Below are 13544 nucleotides of genomic sequence, written 5' to 3'. Positions count from 1 at the left end.
TAATTTTCTTATTTCTTTAGAGTACACTTCTTAACGTAAATATGTTACATACATCTTTTCGTTAGGAGTCAATTCACTACACTTTTAGTGTTCTACTTCCCCCTTGTGGTGAGTACTAGAAGTTCACTATTTCTGAACTCTAAAGGCTGACCCTTAACTCCAAGGCTTTACATCCACTGACAAATTTAAATAATAAATGAAATTTTACCCAGTAATTTCTCTATGTCATCATAATTCAGGTATTTTTGAAATGTCTGATAATTGACAGAATTTGTTCCTCTTCACTCAGGTATATGACACTACCCAGATACAGACAAAAACAAGCAACGGGAACAGCCAATTTTTTTCAAACTTTAAACTGTTATGTTTTAGGATGCCTGAAAATAGAAATTAGACACAGCAAGATAATGCAATCATTACTGTTAACTATAAAGTTGTAAATGACTACACAGAAGAATTTACAGTGGCCTATTCACCATTTATTTTCTAACTACTGTGCTAGTTTCTCGAAATAAATATCACTAGAGAAAAAGCCCAGTTTAATCAAAATTTCATTAGAAAACCTAAAACTTACAGCTCTAAATTGACCTCTCTCTGGGGCCAGATGAAGTGTCACCAGTAGCAATAAATTTAGTCATTCATCATGATGTACTTGAGTTGAATTACTGGTGTTGTATGAATGTGCTGCCAAGACCAAAATGTAAAAATACTGAAACTCCCAAAGAAGAAAAAAATAGGAGAGATGACAATTTCAACAACTAATTTGGCATTCACAGTATATCAAGTTCTCAGTCCTTTGCATTGTCTGTATGATCAGCTCTGTAGCCTCACCTTATTTATATGGTCAAATGATGCCAGACTAGAACCTACAGGGGTCTAATCAATCCAGGCAGAAAACTGGGGAAACAACAATTGACTTAACCTTCAGGGAATTCTATTTTATTCTCTCTTGAAGATTATTAGGCAATGACATTTATTAAATGTTTGCTATATTCAGGATGCCAAGCTAATGAGATACTGAGAAACAGTCTTGTCCTTCAAGGCCAAGTTCAAATGCCAGAGTGTCCTCTAAAGCCAGACAGAATTAATCCTTCCCTCCTCAAAGATAGGATAGCATTTTATTCCTAGAATTAGGAATGTACATCACACATTATTTTATAATCATTGTGTACCCATTCTTTCTTCCCTCTAGGTTCTGACTTCTATAAGAAAGGTCACCATATTCTATCATTTATAATTCAGCATAGTACCTGGTACTCAAGAAATGTTTACAAATTAGTAAACAAATTAGGGTGAGTGGTATGATATAAAGAAAATGAGAGCATAATCATTACTTTTGATCAGTTTAGAGTTTATCTGCATATGCTCCTAGGTGAATTTCCTTCCCTTTTCCTTAAACTCTAAGAGTATATTGACTGGTTTGGCTCTTTGTAGAATTGTAAGAAGGATAAGAATGTTTCAAGATCTCTCCAGGGTTAGGGAGAGAGGAGAGAGGGTGATCTGTTAGCTAATGCCTTTAGAGTCAGCTTTCCCACGGCTCTTTCCATGAGTCCTTCCCACACAAGCTGCTGTACAGCCAAATGAATCTGGGCCCCTTTCCTTGCTTGACATTATTTGCCTCTCTCCACAGTAGCTTAGAGATGCCCAAGGGAAGGCTGTACATGGGCAGAATCAGGAAGTGGACAATATGCTGGATTTAAAGACTATGTAGAGGAACTACATGGTCCTGGAATATTTTCCCCACAACTATGGTAACAAAAATCATATCAAAAGGTTTGGGACTTGAGTATATGAATTTTAGGGAAATGCAATCTAGCACATCACAGTAAAATAATGTTCAGTCAAGAAACTGAGTAAATGATATAGGAAAGATAATGAGACTAAATGGTGGCCACACAGTTACCAGACTGGGTCACAACTCAGGCCCTAAGTCTCATTGCTGCCAATGTCAAGAGGAGAACTTCATCCTTGCAAGAGACTCATGGTGCATCCCACTTGGATTTGTATAATGCTCTTCCAAAGGCAATGTGCTTTTGTTGTTTAATAAAAGTAGTGACTTCAATGGTGAGGTTTGGGGGCCAGAGAGGAAAAAAGAACATCACAGCAGTGCAGTGAGACATGTATTGTGTAGTCAAGATCTTATAGATTCCTTCAAAACATAGTATTGGGGCAGCCATCTATGCCTCAAAATTATGAGGAGACAAAAGGGTATCCCCAAATAAACCAATTTTTTAAATAGCACACATGTTTGCAGAGAGAAATTTTCAAAAAATTATTGCAGATCATAAATGTGAGACAGAACTGAAAAAGTCACATTTCCTGGAAACACCACTAATTCTCCTCCAACTGCTGCTTTGAAAAGCTTTCATGAAACAGAGGAGAATGGCCTGAATGACTTTATTCAGAAGATTGCCAATAACTCCTATGCGTGCAAACACCCTGAAGTTCAGTACATTTTGAAAATCTCCCAACCTCAGGAACCCAAGTTTATGAATGCCAACCCCTCTCCCTCCACCAAGTCCTTCTCAGCAAATCAACCTTGGTCCATCATCCAATCCTCATGCTAAACCATCTGACTTTCACTTCTTGAAAGTAATTGGGAAGGGCAGTTTTGGAAAGGTTCTTCTAGCAAGACACAAGGCAGAAGAAGCATTTTATGCAGTCAAAGTTTTGCAGAAGAAAGCAATCCTGAAAAAGAAGGAGGAGAAGCATATTATGTCGGAGCGGAATGTTCTATGAAGAATGTGAACACCCTTTCCTGGTGGGCCTTCACTTCTCTTTCCAGACTGCCGACAAACTGTACTTTGTCCTAGACTACATTAATGGAGGAGAGCTGTTCTACCATCTCCAGAGGGAGCGTTGCTTCCTAGAACCACGGATTCGCTTCTATGCTGCTGAAATAGCCAGTGCCTTGGGTTACCTGCACTCTCTGAACATTGTTTATAGAGACTTAAAACCAGAGAATATTTTGCTAGATTCACCAGGGACACATTGTCCTTACTGACTTTAGACTCTGCAAGGAAAACATTGAACACAATGGCACGACATCCACCTTCTGTAGCACACCGGAGTATCTTGCACCCTAGGGACTTCATAAGCAGCCTTATGACAGGACAGTGGGATTGGTGTGCCTGGGGGCTGTTTTATACGAGATGCTGTATGGCCTGTCTCCTTTTATAGTCGAAACACAGCTGAGATGTACAATAACATTCTGAACAAGCCCTCCAGTTGAAACCAAATATTACAAATTCTGCAAGACACCCTCCTGGAGGCCCTCCTGCAGAAGGACAGGACTAAGAGGCTCGGTGCCAAGGATGACTTTATGGAGATTAAGAAATCACGTCTTCTTCTCCCTGATTAACTGGGACAATCTTATTAATAAGAAATCACGCCTCCTTTTAACCCAAATGTGAGTGGGCCCAGCGACCTGCAGCATTTTGATCCTGAGTTTACTGAAGAGCCTGTCCCCAACTCCATTGGCAGGTCCCCTGACAGAATCCTCATCACAACCAGTGTGAAGGAAGGCTGCCCAGGCTTTCCTGGGCTTTCATATGCACCTCCCATGGACTCTTTCCTCTGAACAGTCTTAGGGGTGGTTTTGAAGGATTTCATGTGTGGTTTAAATGTTTTAGTTAGCCTTTTGGCAGAGCTTACCAGCTGACAGGACATCTTAAAGAGAATTTGCACATCTCTGGAAGCTTGGCAATCCTGTTGCACACTTTGCTGGAAGCTTTTCAAAGAGCACACCCTCCTCTCAGTGAGCTCATGAGGTTTTCATTTTTATTCTTCCTTCCAACATGGTGCTATCTCTGAAATGAGCATTAGCGTCCACCCTAGACAATACAATGGTCTCGTTAGGAGAAGACACTGAGCTAGGAAGGACCTTCTGCAGGTCTGTCTGGGCTGTGATAATGAATATTCTGAAATGTGCCTTTTCTGCTGAGATCGTGTTAACTCCAAAGCTTTTCCTATCGCAGAGTGTTTCAGTTCTTTATTTTTCCTTGTGGATATACTATGTGAACAATGGTATGAGTGTGGTATGCCTGATCACAGATGGATTTTGTTATAAGCATCAATGTGACACTTGCAGGTCACTACAATGTGGGACATTGTTTGTTTCTTCCATATTTGGAAGATAAATTTATGTGTAGACTTTTTTTGTAAGATATTGTTAATAACTAAAATTTATTGAAATGGTCTTTCAATGACTTGCATCCAGATGCTTAAAAGAAAGCATTGCTGCTACAAATATTTCTATTTTTAGAAAGGGTTTTTATGGATCAATGCCCCAGTTGTTGAAGCTGTTGGTGTTTTCATTGTTTAAAATGTCACCTGTAAAATGGGCATTATTTATGGTTTTTTTTTTTGGCATTCCTGATAATTGTATGTATTGTATAAAGAAGGTCTGTACATTGGGTTATAACACTAGTATATTTAAACTTACAGGCTTATTTGTAATGTAAACCACCATTTTAATGTACTGTAATTAACATAATTATAATATATACAATCCCTCCTTCCTACCACACAACTTTTTTTGTGTGCAATGAACCAATTTTGGTTTGCAATAAAACCTTGAAAAATATTTACAAAAATAAATTATTGCAATTATTTTAAACAGACTCCTAAAATTAACAGATCCAATTCTCAACTAAATGACAAAAGTCATAAGGGATCCTTAGATCTCTCTGGACTTTTCACAGTCTTCAGCACATCCATGTCTCTCAAAGACCACTGCAGCTCAATGGGCTAAAGATGACAAATGTTCAGAGTCTGGAGTCACCAAATATGATCTTGTGATCCCAGGTCCTGCAGACCACATAGTTTGCCTTTGCAAAGGACTAGATATTTGGGACCAAATTAACCTAAAGACATACACCAGGATGAGCAGTGGTGTATCAGCCCCTTCACTCTCACTCAGAAATCAAGTTTATCTGCCAAACTGCCAGGAAGTACCTCCTTTTCTGCCTGCAGACAGGAAGTCTGGAGTAGTGCTAAAAGGGCAAGAGCCCTGAGATGGTCTGACTAGGTTGGAATCCCAGAATTGCTGTTTATTTAAGGTTCGGCCTTGGGAAGTTCATTGATCTCTCTGGACCCTGCTTTCCTCTTCTGTTTAGAATGGAAACAGTTGCACCTATTCAGAGGGTTCAATTTAAGAATTTAATGACTCAAATATATAGGGTGCTTACAACAATGCTTGGCACATAGTAAGTGCTATTATCATTACTGGTTCCTCAAGATCTGAAAAGTACAGTTTGGTATAGACATGTTTCTGATGCTGTTTGACTAGAAATGAGAGATGCAGCTAGAACAGGGTCACTCACATGCACATGTGCACACACACCTCGAAATGTGTTCTGTACAGCAAAGGAGATTCATTTGCTCAGATACAAAATGAAGATTTCATTCTGTTTGTAAAGAGGGACAGGAATTCCTTTTTCAGTGCTTCTAATGATGCAGCTCTGCATTGAAAACCCCAAAAGGGAATTCTCACCTTTCTGAGCTGTTGTAATACCTGCAATTCAGACAGAATTTACTATCTGCTTTCACTCCTGATCCAGGCTTTACACATTTTTTTTCCTCCAACTGGGTATCTTTATTTAAGATTATTTTCCCCAGATGTGTTTGTGTTCACTTTCCTCAGTTGAATCTTGTTTTGTTAATTTGTCTTTTTGCTCAAATCTCTGAGCTCCGGTTAGTCTTTGTAAAACTCTCTTAGTCTGATGGTCTCAGTCTGTCGGGGCCTCATCACTATCATTTAGTGCTATGTTGTAAGCCTCACTGGCAAGTCTCCTGCCAGATCACTCAGAATGCTTTTAACATTTATATCCAAGGCTTCTCTGAGTATTTTCGTGCATCCCACATGCCTTCTACTAGAAAATGTCACTCACTGGTTCTCTCCCTTTTTGACTTTCTGTTCTCTCTCTCTCTCTCCTCCTCTTCTCTTTTTTCTCTCTCTCTCTCTCCTCTTCTCTTTTCTCTCTCTCTCTCTCTCTCTTTCTCTCTCTCTTATCCTCCCCCTTTCTTTGTCCTTTTAAGAATTAAGGATGTGGGCTGGGATATAGCTCAGTTGGTAGAGTATTTGCCTCGGAAGCACAAGGCCCTGGGTTCAATCCCCAGTACTGCAAAAAAAAAAAAAAAAAATTAAGGATAATCCATAACATGAGAGGATAGGGAAGGGAAGATTAGAAGTTTGTTATTGGATTAGACAAAGCAGAATAAAGGGAAGGGAGGTGGGTGGGGATAGGAAAGACAGTAGAATGAATTGGATGTAACTTTCCTATGTTCAGATATGAATACACCACCAGTGAAACTCCACATCATGTACAATTGCAAGAATGGGATCCTAATTAGAAAAAGTTATACTCCATGTAGTATGTCAAAATACATTCTACTGTCATATATATCTAAAAAGAACAAATTAAAAAAAAAAAAGAATGAAGGGGAACTTTGTTATCCAAACAAGGTATTATCCCAAAATGGCTTTTCTCAGTGTGTCCAGTGCAGATACATAATTACTACAGAATATATTTGAATGACATAATTTGTTTTATAAATTATGGCCAAGGCTCATCTGTTTTTATGTACTTTCTCTTCCTTTCTTTTTTATCTAAGGTAGTCAGATTTGTGCTGCTGCTTACATTGACTCCCCGTTGTTCTTGTGATGTGTGACATCTGTTATTTTCCAGTACTTAAGTCATGTGCACTGGCATCCAGACGTCTTCTGGAAATAACAATTAAGAGCATGAATAACACACATCTGCATGAGTTCTGGCACTCACTCGCCTGTTAGTACTGCTCACCACCTTACAGGTTGGCTCTGTTTGGCATTCTGATAACCATTTTGATTTTGAAGAGTTTAATTTCCCCTTCCTGTGGTGACTTTGACAGATATTTTATCTAATTGTCTGTTTGGTGGGACATGTGAGTAGTTGTGTGTTTTGCGCTCTCCATAATTGAGCATTCAGGAAAGGTTGTCGCTCCCCATCGTATTTTCTTATTGCAGTACTTGCCTTCCTACCTGAATAGTTTTTACAACAACATCAAGCATGACTCATTGGCAATCCCTGCTGATATAAAATTCATAAGCCTGTGTGCCTCTTTCTGAAGGCAGCGATTTGCATTTCTGTAGAGGTTTGAAAGAATAGGAGAGGATTATTTTCTGTTATTATTTGCAGACTACCCATAGCACTCGCAATGGGGTACAAGAGAAAGAACGGGGAAAGGTCAGCTCTTTAAAAATGTATATGTAACTAGCACAGAGTCACTGGAAGCATCTTGGTGGCACTTTAATTAGCAGTTTCCAGGGTCAAAAGACTCTATAAAACTTCCCAACATCTACTCTGAGCCCATGGAAACTGTCACTTCACAGACTCGTGAGATGAGAGGGATGGCAGAGAACAGCTGTGAATTCTCTCTGTTCCACTGTGAAGCAAGATGGCTAGCTCCACCTTTTCCCTGCTCTGTTAGAACTTGAGACTAGGATGCTCCATGAATACCACTGGCATCTGCTGGGTACTACACATAAGCTTAGATGTTTATTTTCCCTTAAGAAAACAGGAACAAAAAAGGAATGACCTGAACACAGTGAGGAAGGGACGGTGCTCCAGTGGACAGCACTGAAATGACAGGACCAGACAGATCCTCTGGGACAGAATGGAGCTGGAACAGAACCTGAGCATGGGGATCCCGCAGTGATCAAGTCAGTCTGGAACCCTAAACCCCCACTAATAAACTATCCTTCCAAGAGAATAAAGAGGTGTTTTTTTTCTTTTTTTTACAAAACAAAAGCATAGCTTGTAGTACTAACAGTACTCTTATTTGGAACATTTTACATTTTTTTTTCTAAAAACCTTTCAAATATTTCTAAACAACACAGCACAGGGTCACAGCATTATCTGTTTGTTTACTTTTGGAGTATGATAGACTAATGAGCAGGTTGAAATAGGTCATGTATAAACTATAATTTCCAAACAGTACCTAGGATTTTAGCATAAGAGATGAGAGCAAAGCTTTCAACACTGAGATTAATGACAATATGAAAATATTACAACAAAAGTCCAGTTATCTAAATGTCCAATGATAGTTAAATGATTTAGTTATGGTATGTATGGTATGTATGGTAGGATTATTAGATGGTCATATAATTAAGCTTTTAAGTCATTTTAATGATCTGGAAAAATGCTTTCCATGTAATGTTAAGTGAGAGAATCATGATACTAAACTGCACCTGAGGTACAATTTCATTTATATGTGTTTTGCACAGATGTGTATACATTCTCTCTCACAGTGGAAGGAAACATGTCACATTGTCAATAACTTATCTCCTAATGGGAGGATTAATGATGATTTCAACTTTCTTCTTTTTGTATTTTTCAACCATTTCAGCATTAATGTATTTTACTAGTAAAACCGGAAAGCAAATATTTATTTTTAAATGCCTGACTGGCTGTGAAGAGATAATTCAACTTCTGACCAACAGAATGGACATTCATGTAGGTGAAAGAAATTTGAGAATATTTTGTAAAAGTCCATCATATCCCTAAATCTCTTCCATCAGTATCCTAAAGGTACACAAAATTCCCATAATTACAGATTAGCTCCACAATATATTGTGAACAAGTAGTATACACTGTATAATTCTCTTTTTGTTTCTTAAATGAACATACTTCTTAATATCTACTTATATCTTTTTTATTCACATTACATACATGTGCTAGGAACTGATACAAGCCAATCTACTTGCAATCATGAGATTCTTTTGGATAGAGAGTTGCAACTTCTAAAGCTTAGAAACAGGTGACAGTTATGGTGTCTTCTACTGCAACTGATCAGGAGGGGTACAGTAGAAGCAAGTCTCAGATGGACGTTAGCTGAGGAGACAAAGATTTATTAACAGGCAGGCATGAACATAGTCATGATCTCTTCTCTTAGTTCCAGGAAGCACCAATTCTCTGTTCCTTTATTAAAAGTGCCACCAGACACAGATGAGACAATAGTCTACTTGTAGGGTTCAGTACATCTAGTTGTAGATAAATGATAAAGTTTTCCCTTATAACTGCACATAAAACACAGTAGGCTCCCAACATCTGCAGGCAAAAGGATAGTTTGGGACCTAACCTGATTCTTGTTCCTTATTCATCAGATAGGGTAAGAGTGCCTCCATAACACTTCTAGACAATTCACATACCTTGAGCACTGATAGTTTTACTAAAGAAAATTTTTTTCTAATAACCAGCATACAAAAATAAATAAATAAGTAACTAGAAAGCTTGCCAAGCCCTAGAACGTGGCCTTCTGATTAGTCTTTCAATGGTGACTTGCCATCCCTGGGATGTTTCTCTTGACCAGAGCCTGCCAAAATCTAACTTATCAGTCCTAAGTTATTGATTATAGATAAACACACACAGTTAAGCATTTTATAACAAATCATAATGATATGCATTTCTAGTCTAAAAGAATAACTAGCAAATTATTATTATAGTAATCTCTGAAAGAATAGAACTAAAAAAAGAAGATATTTTTCTTAATACTCTTCTGGGTTATTTGAAGAGTTTACAAGGGCACATATTACTTTTATGACATGTATTTACACTAATAAAACTTTGAAAAGGATAATATAAATAATAAATGTAAATTTCTTTGTTTGAAGTAAAGACTTACTTCTACCCACCTTTAGAAGTTCACAGCAATGTACAGGGGGTTTGCAAAATAAAGCATGAAAAGTCCTATATTTCCACACAGTGAATTTTGCTGGAAATTTTGAAAGGGCTAAAGAATTTAGTAACTTGAACAGTAGACAATTTAAAACAGATTTCAAGCACGTTCCCTTAGGCGTTCTTTTTCCCTGCTCTGCTCCCCTCCCTCTCATCCTCTATCTCCTCCTGTCTCACTTTTTCCTATTATTAGAGGATTTTAACCAAAACGTTCTTGGAGTTATGCCCTATGGGATTACTGTATATTAATGGTTGCTGTGAATTCATTTATCAGATTATCAGAAACCATCATGAAACATTTACCTACAAGCACCAATGAATAAACAAGAAAAGGGTAACTGGTAGCAACTGGCATTTGGGGGCGTTGAGGATGACTTGCAAGGAGGAGAGGAAGAATAGATTGAATCTCAGAAAGAGAAACCAAGAAGAGCTACCCTGGACCCTGGGGACAGTCTATCTGGGGACTGAAGTTCTGAAAAGTTGTGTTGAGGATGAATGGGGAGAGTAGAGAGATCAGAGAGCATTGACACCAATTAATTACATTCATAATTGTATCACTTTCCAGGAAAAATAGATATATATATTCAGCAGCAGACAGGGCCATGTCAGTCACAAGATTTGCTGCCAATGATATACATCTGTCAGCTGATTTGCATCAAGCAAAGAGCTGAAACCACAATTTGTGTTCATGATAAATGGGATTTGAAGACATTTGCTTTATCCTGCCTTTTGCTTACTTAGGCATCATGCAGATACAAAAGACACTGTCAGAATTGCTTAGACCACGCTGAACAAGGAGGTAGGAGTGGGAGGAAGGGAGAAAATCACTATGAAATATTGCCACTTCCATTGCAATCCTGGAGGCATCATTTTAAATTGTGGAATGCTCGCTGCTGCGTACGAGAAACAGAAGCCTTTCCTGATTTGAAGGTATTGGCAGGAAGTTTCATTTGTCAGAGAAGAAAAATGCATAATCCAAAATGAAAGTCACCTGGCCCTGATAACTTGAAACAAATGAAGCAAGACTTCTTTCTTTGGTTCAGCTCCAGGGAACCACTTCTGCCACCCTGAGATAGGGCGAGTCCCCTCGCCCCCATGTCTCATTTCCTATTAGAAGCTCTAAGCACTCTGAGCATCTAATGAAGAAAGAGAGTTAGATGAGGGTGGACACGGACATCATCAGCCTGCACTATTTGTTTGCTTTTTGTGTATCGACTCCAGTGGTTTTAGGAAAAGTAGCACTCTAATCTCTCTCACTCCTTCTATTCTCTCCCGCTCTCGTTCTACAAAAGAACAGATTTAATTCTGCACCCCAGTGTATAAATGACTACAAACCATGCCACAATGTCTCCTTGTTTCCCTCTCCTAACATTCCCCTGCCCTCTCTTCTTCATTGCAATTTCTAACCCAACCCCATTCCTATAAACCCAACATTTAATTCAGGCAGCTAGTGCATGATCATGAGCTACCCATTCATCTGTCCCCTATCTTTTGGACAAATATTATTTGCAGCCTGTTATGGATGACATATTTGAGAAGGGAGAAAGACACTTGCTGCACCCCTTCTGCGGTTAACACTTCCTAAGAGATTCTGAAAATTCTGTCCCTAAAGCAAGTGTAAGTTTGCAGTGGTATCTATATAGATTTATAAGAGAAGGTATTACATAAAAATTACAAATCTATTCTAACAGTGCTCAGCCATCCTAGCTCAATGCTCCCCTCCTCCTTCAGCTGCTAAGTAAAATGAACCAGCCAAGCAAACAGAATCTGGTGCCCATGGCAACATGCATCACTGCTTTGAACTTGTCAATCCGCACAAGGAAATCACATTAATGGGATGTTTTTCTGCTACAAATAGCTTTTGTTTTCACATTTTAATTACAGGGCTAGATGTTTTCTTGATTTCTAAATTCTTCAAGACCTAGGCAGAAAAGGTGGTGGGTGTTGGAGGAGTAATTTTGTTTCAAAAATGCCCTTGAAACTTCCAGCAGTCTTTCAGTGGGGAAGGATGAGTAGAAAGGAGAGACAATGTATTTGTCCCCATTGTACCCCCATATGACTGTGACAAGCAAAGGCTTAGGCAGATACTCTTATGGCATTTTGCTTCTTAATTTTCTTAATTTTTTTTATTTTATTTTATTTTTTTTTATTGTAAACAAATGTGATTCATGTTGTTTCTCTGTTTGTACATGGAATAAAGGCATACCATTTGTGTAATCATAAATTTACATAGGGTAATGTGTTTGATTCATTCTGTCATTTTTTCCCTTCCCCCCACCCCTCCCACCCCTCTTTTCCCTCTATACAGTCCTTCCTTCCTCCATTCTTGCCCCCCCTCCCTAACTCTAACTCTAACCCTAACACTAACCCCTCCCACCCCCATTATGTGTCATCATCCACTTATTAGCGATATCATTCGTCTTTGGTTTTTTGAGCTTCTCAATTTTTAACATAGTTTCCTCATCCATAAAAGCAGAGATAACAGCATCTGCCTCACAAGAGTGCTGTTTAGTGTTTGCAAAGTGCTAAGGGTAACTGCTAAGGATTATCAGTTAGCATTGCTGCTTAATGCCAGGTAGGGGAGCCTCAGTTTCCCTTAGGCCCTAACACTGCCTCATTCCATCATTATCAGCCAGAAAAAATGTTCATCTGGGCTCTCTTAATTGCTTAAATGTGGACCATGGCTTGTAGAGGTTTATGAACACGTTTTATGAACAAATGAGTAAGTCCATAAAAAGAGCTAAATTAAAATCAATTTATCCTACTGAGAAAGCTGAGGAAATAAGAGATGAACCCCAGGCGGTCTCTATGTATTCAACAGGGACCTCCAAGGAAGAAATTTTGGTCAATGAGCAGGAAAGAAACCATGCACATTTCTTTCAGTTTGGTACTCTATTTTGACCCTCAAACTAGCCATAGATGAGGAGGGACACAAGAGAACCACTCGGTAGAAAAAAGACTTGATAACTCAGAGCTGTGAGAATATCTCTGTGATTCTTTAAATGTAATAATCCTGATTTTAAGAGAAATGGAAAGGTCAAATCTACCCAAATTTTAAAATTCATTTCCAGGATCTGGACTTACCATTTTCCCCACATACATGTGGAAGATTATATAAAGGTAGACTATGACCCAGAGCTCTAGGATGCCCTTGTTCCTCGGTTTTAAGAAAGAAGATCCAGGGATGCAGGGTATGAAAAATAGTGGAATGAGACAGACATCATTACCCTATGTACAAGTATGATTACACGAATGGTATGACTCTACATCGCACACAACCATAGAAACAAAATGATGTACCCCATTTGGGTACAATGACTCAAAATGCAGTCTGTAAAAAATTAAAGATAAATGTAAAAAAAAGAAAGAAGATCCCACTGCCTTGGGACTTGGCTTGCTTGTTTTTTAAAACAGTTTTATGATGTGCAACCGGTACAAAAGAATTGCATCTGTGAATGTGTGCAAGTGTCAAGTTTGAACACATTGGACCACAGATGACTCTGCCGCCACAGTCAAGGTGATACATGTGTCCATCACTTCCCAGAGGTTTTTTTCAGGGTGTTGTTGACCAAGGAAATCAGAACAGCCTCAGCCACTTTCTAGCAGCCACTGCCATCTGAAGGGGGCCTCCCAATAGAGCCAATTACGGTCAACCAAACCTCACGGGGTGGAGAGTGAAGACAGTAAGGGGACGTCCCTCCTCCCCTGGCTCTTCAAGCTGGCTCTCAGCAGGCTCTCAGCTTGCTCTCCCGAGCTCTTGAAGGACTCCTGGCGGGTCCCATCTATTTTCAAGTCAGTCTAGGGTCATAAAAAGTCCCTCTGAGCATT

General features: G+C 38.9%; 1 non-coding gene and 1 pseudogene across 1 annotated transcript; both read left to right on the top strand.

Moving 5' to 3' along the window:
- Positions 1 to 1884: 1884 nt before the first annotated feature.
- LOC124991321 (serine/threonine-protein kinase Sgk1-like) lies at positions 1885 to 3580 on the top strand (annotated as a pseudogene).
- A 2475-nt stretch (positions 3581 to 6055) lies between these two features.
- Positions 6056 to 6128, top strand: Trnap-cgg (transfer RNA proline (anticodon CGG)). Its single transcript has one exon. It is a non-coding gene; the product is annotated as a tRNA-Pro (tRNA).
- The last annotated feature ends 7416 nt before the right edge of the window (positions 6129 to 13544 follow it).

Source organism: Sciurus carolinensis, chromosome 8 (genome assembly GCF_902686445.1).
Source record: "Sciurus carolinensis chromosome 8, mSciCar1.2, whole genome shotgun sequence".
Taxonomy (NCBI): Eukaryota; Metazoa; Chordata; class Mammalia; order Rodentia; family Sciuridae; genus Sciurus; species Sciurus carolinensis.
This window is presented reverse-complemented; position numbering and strand designations above follow the sequence as displayed.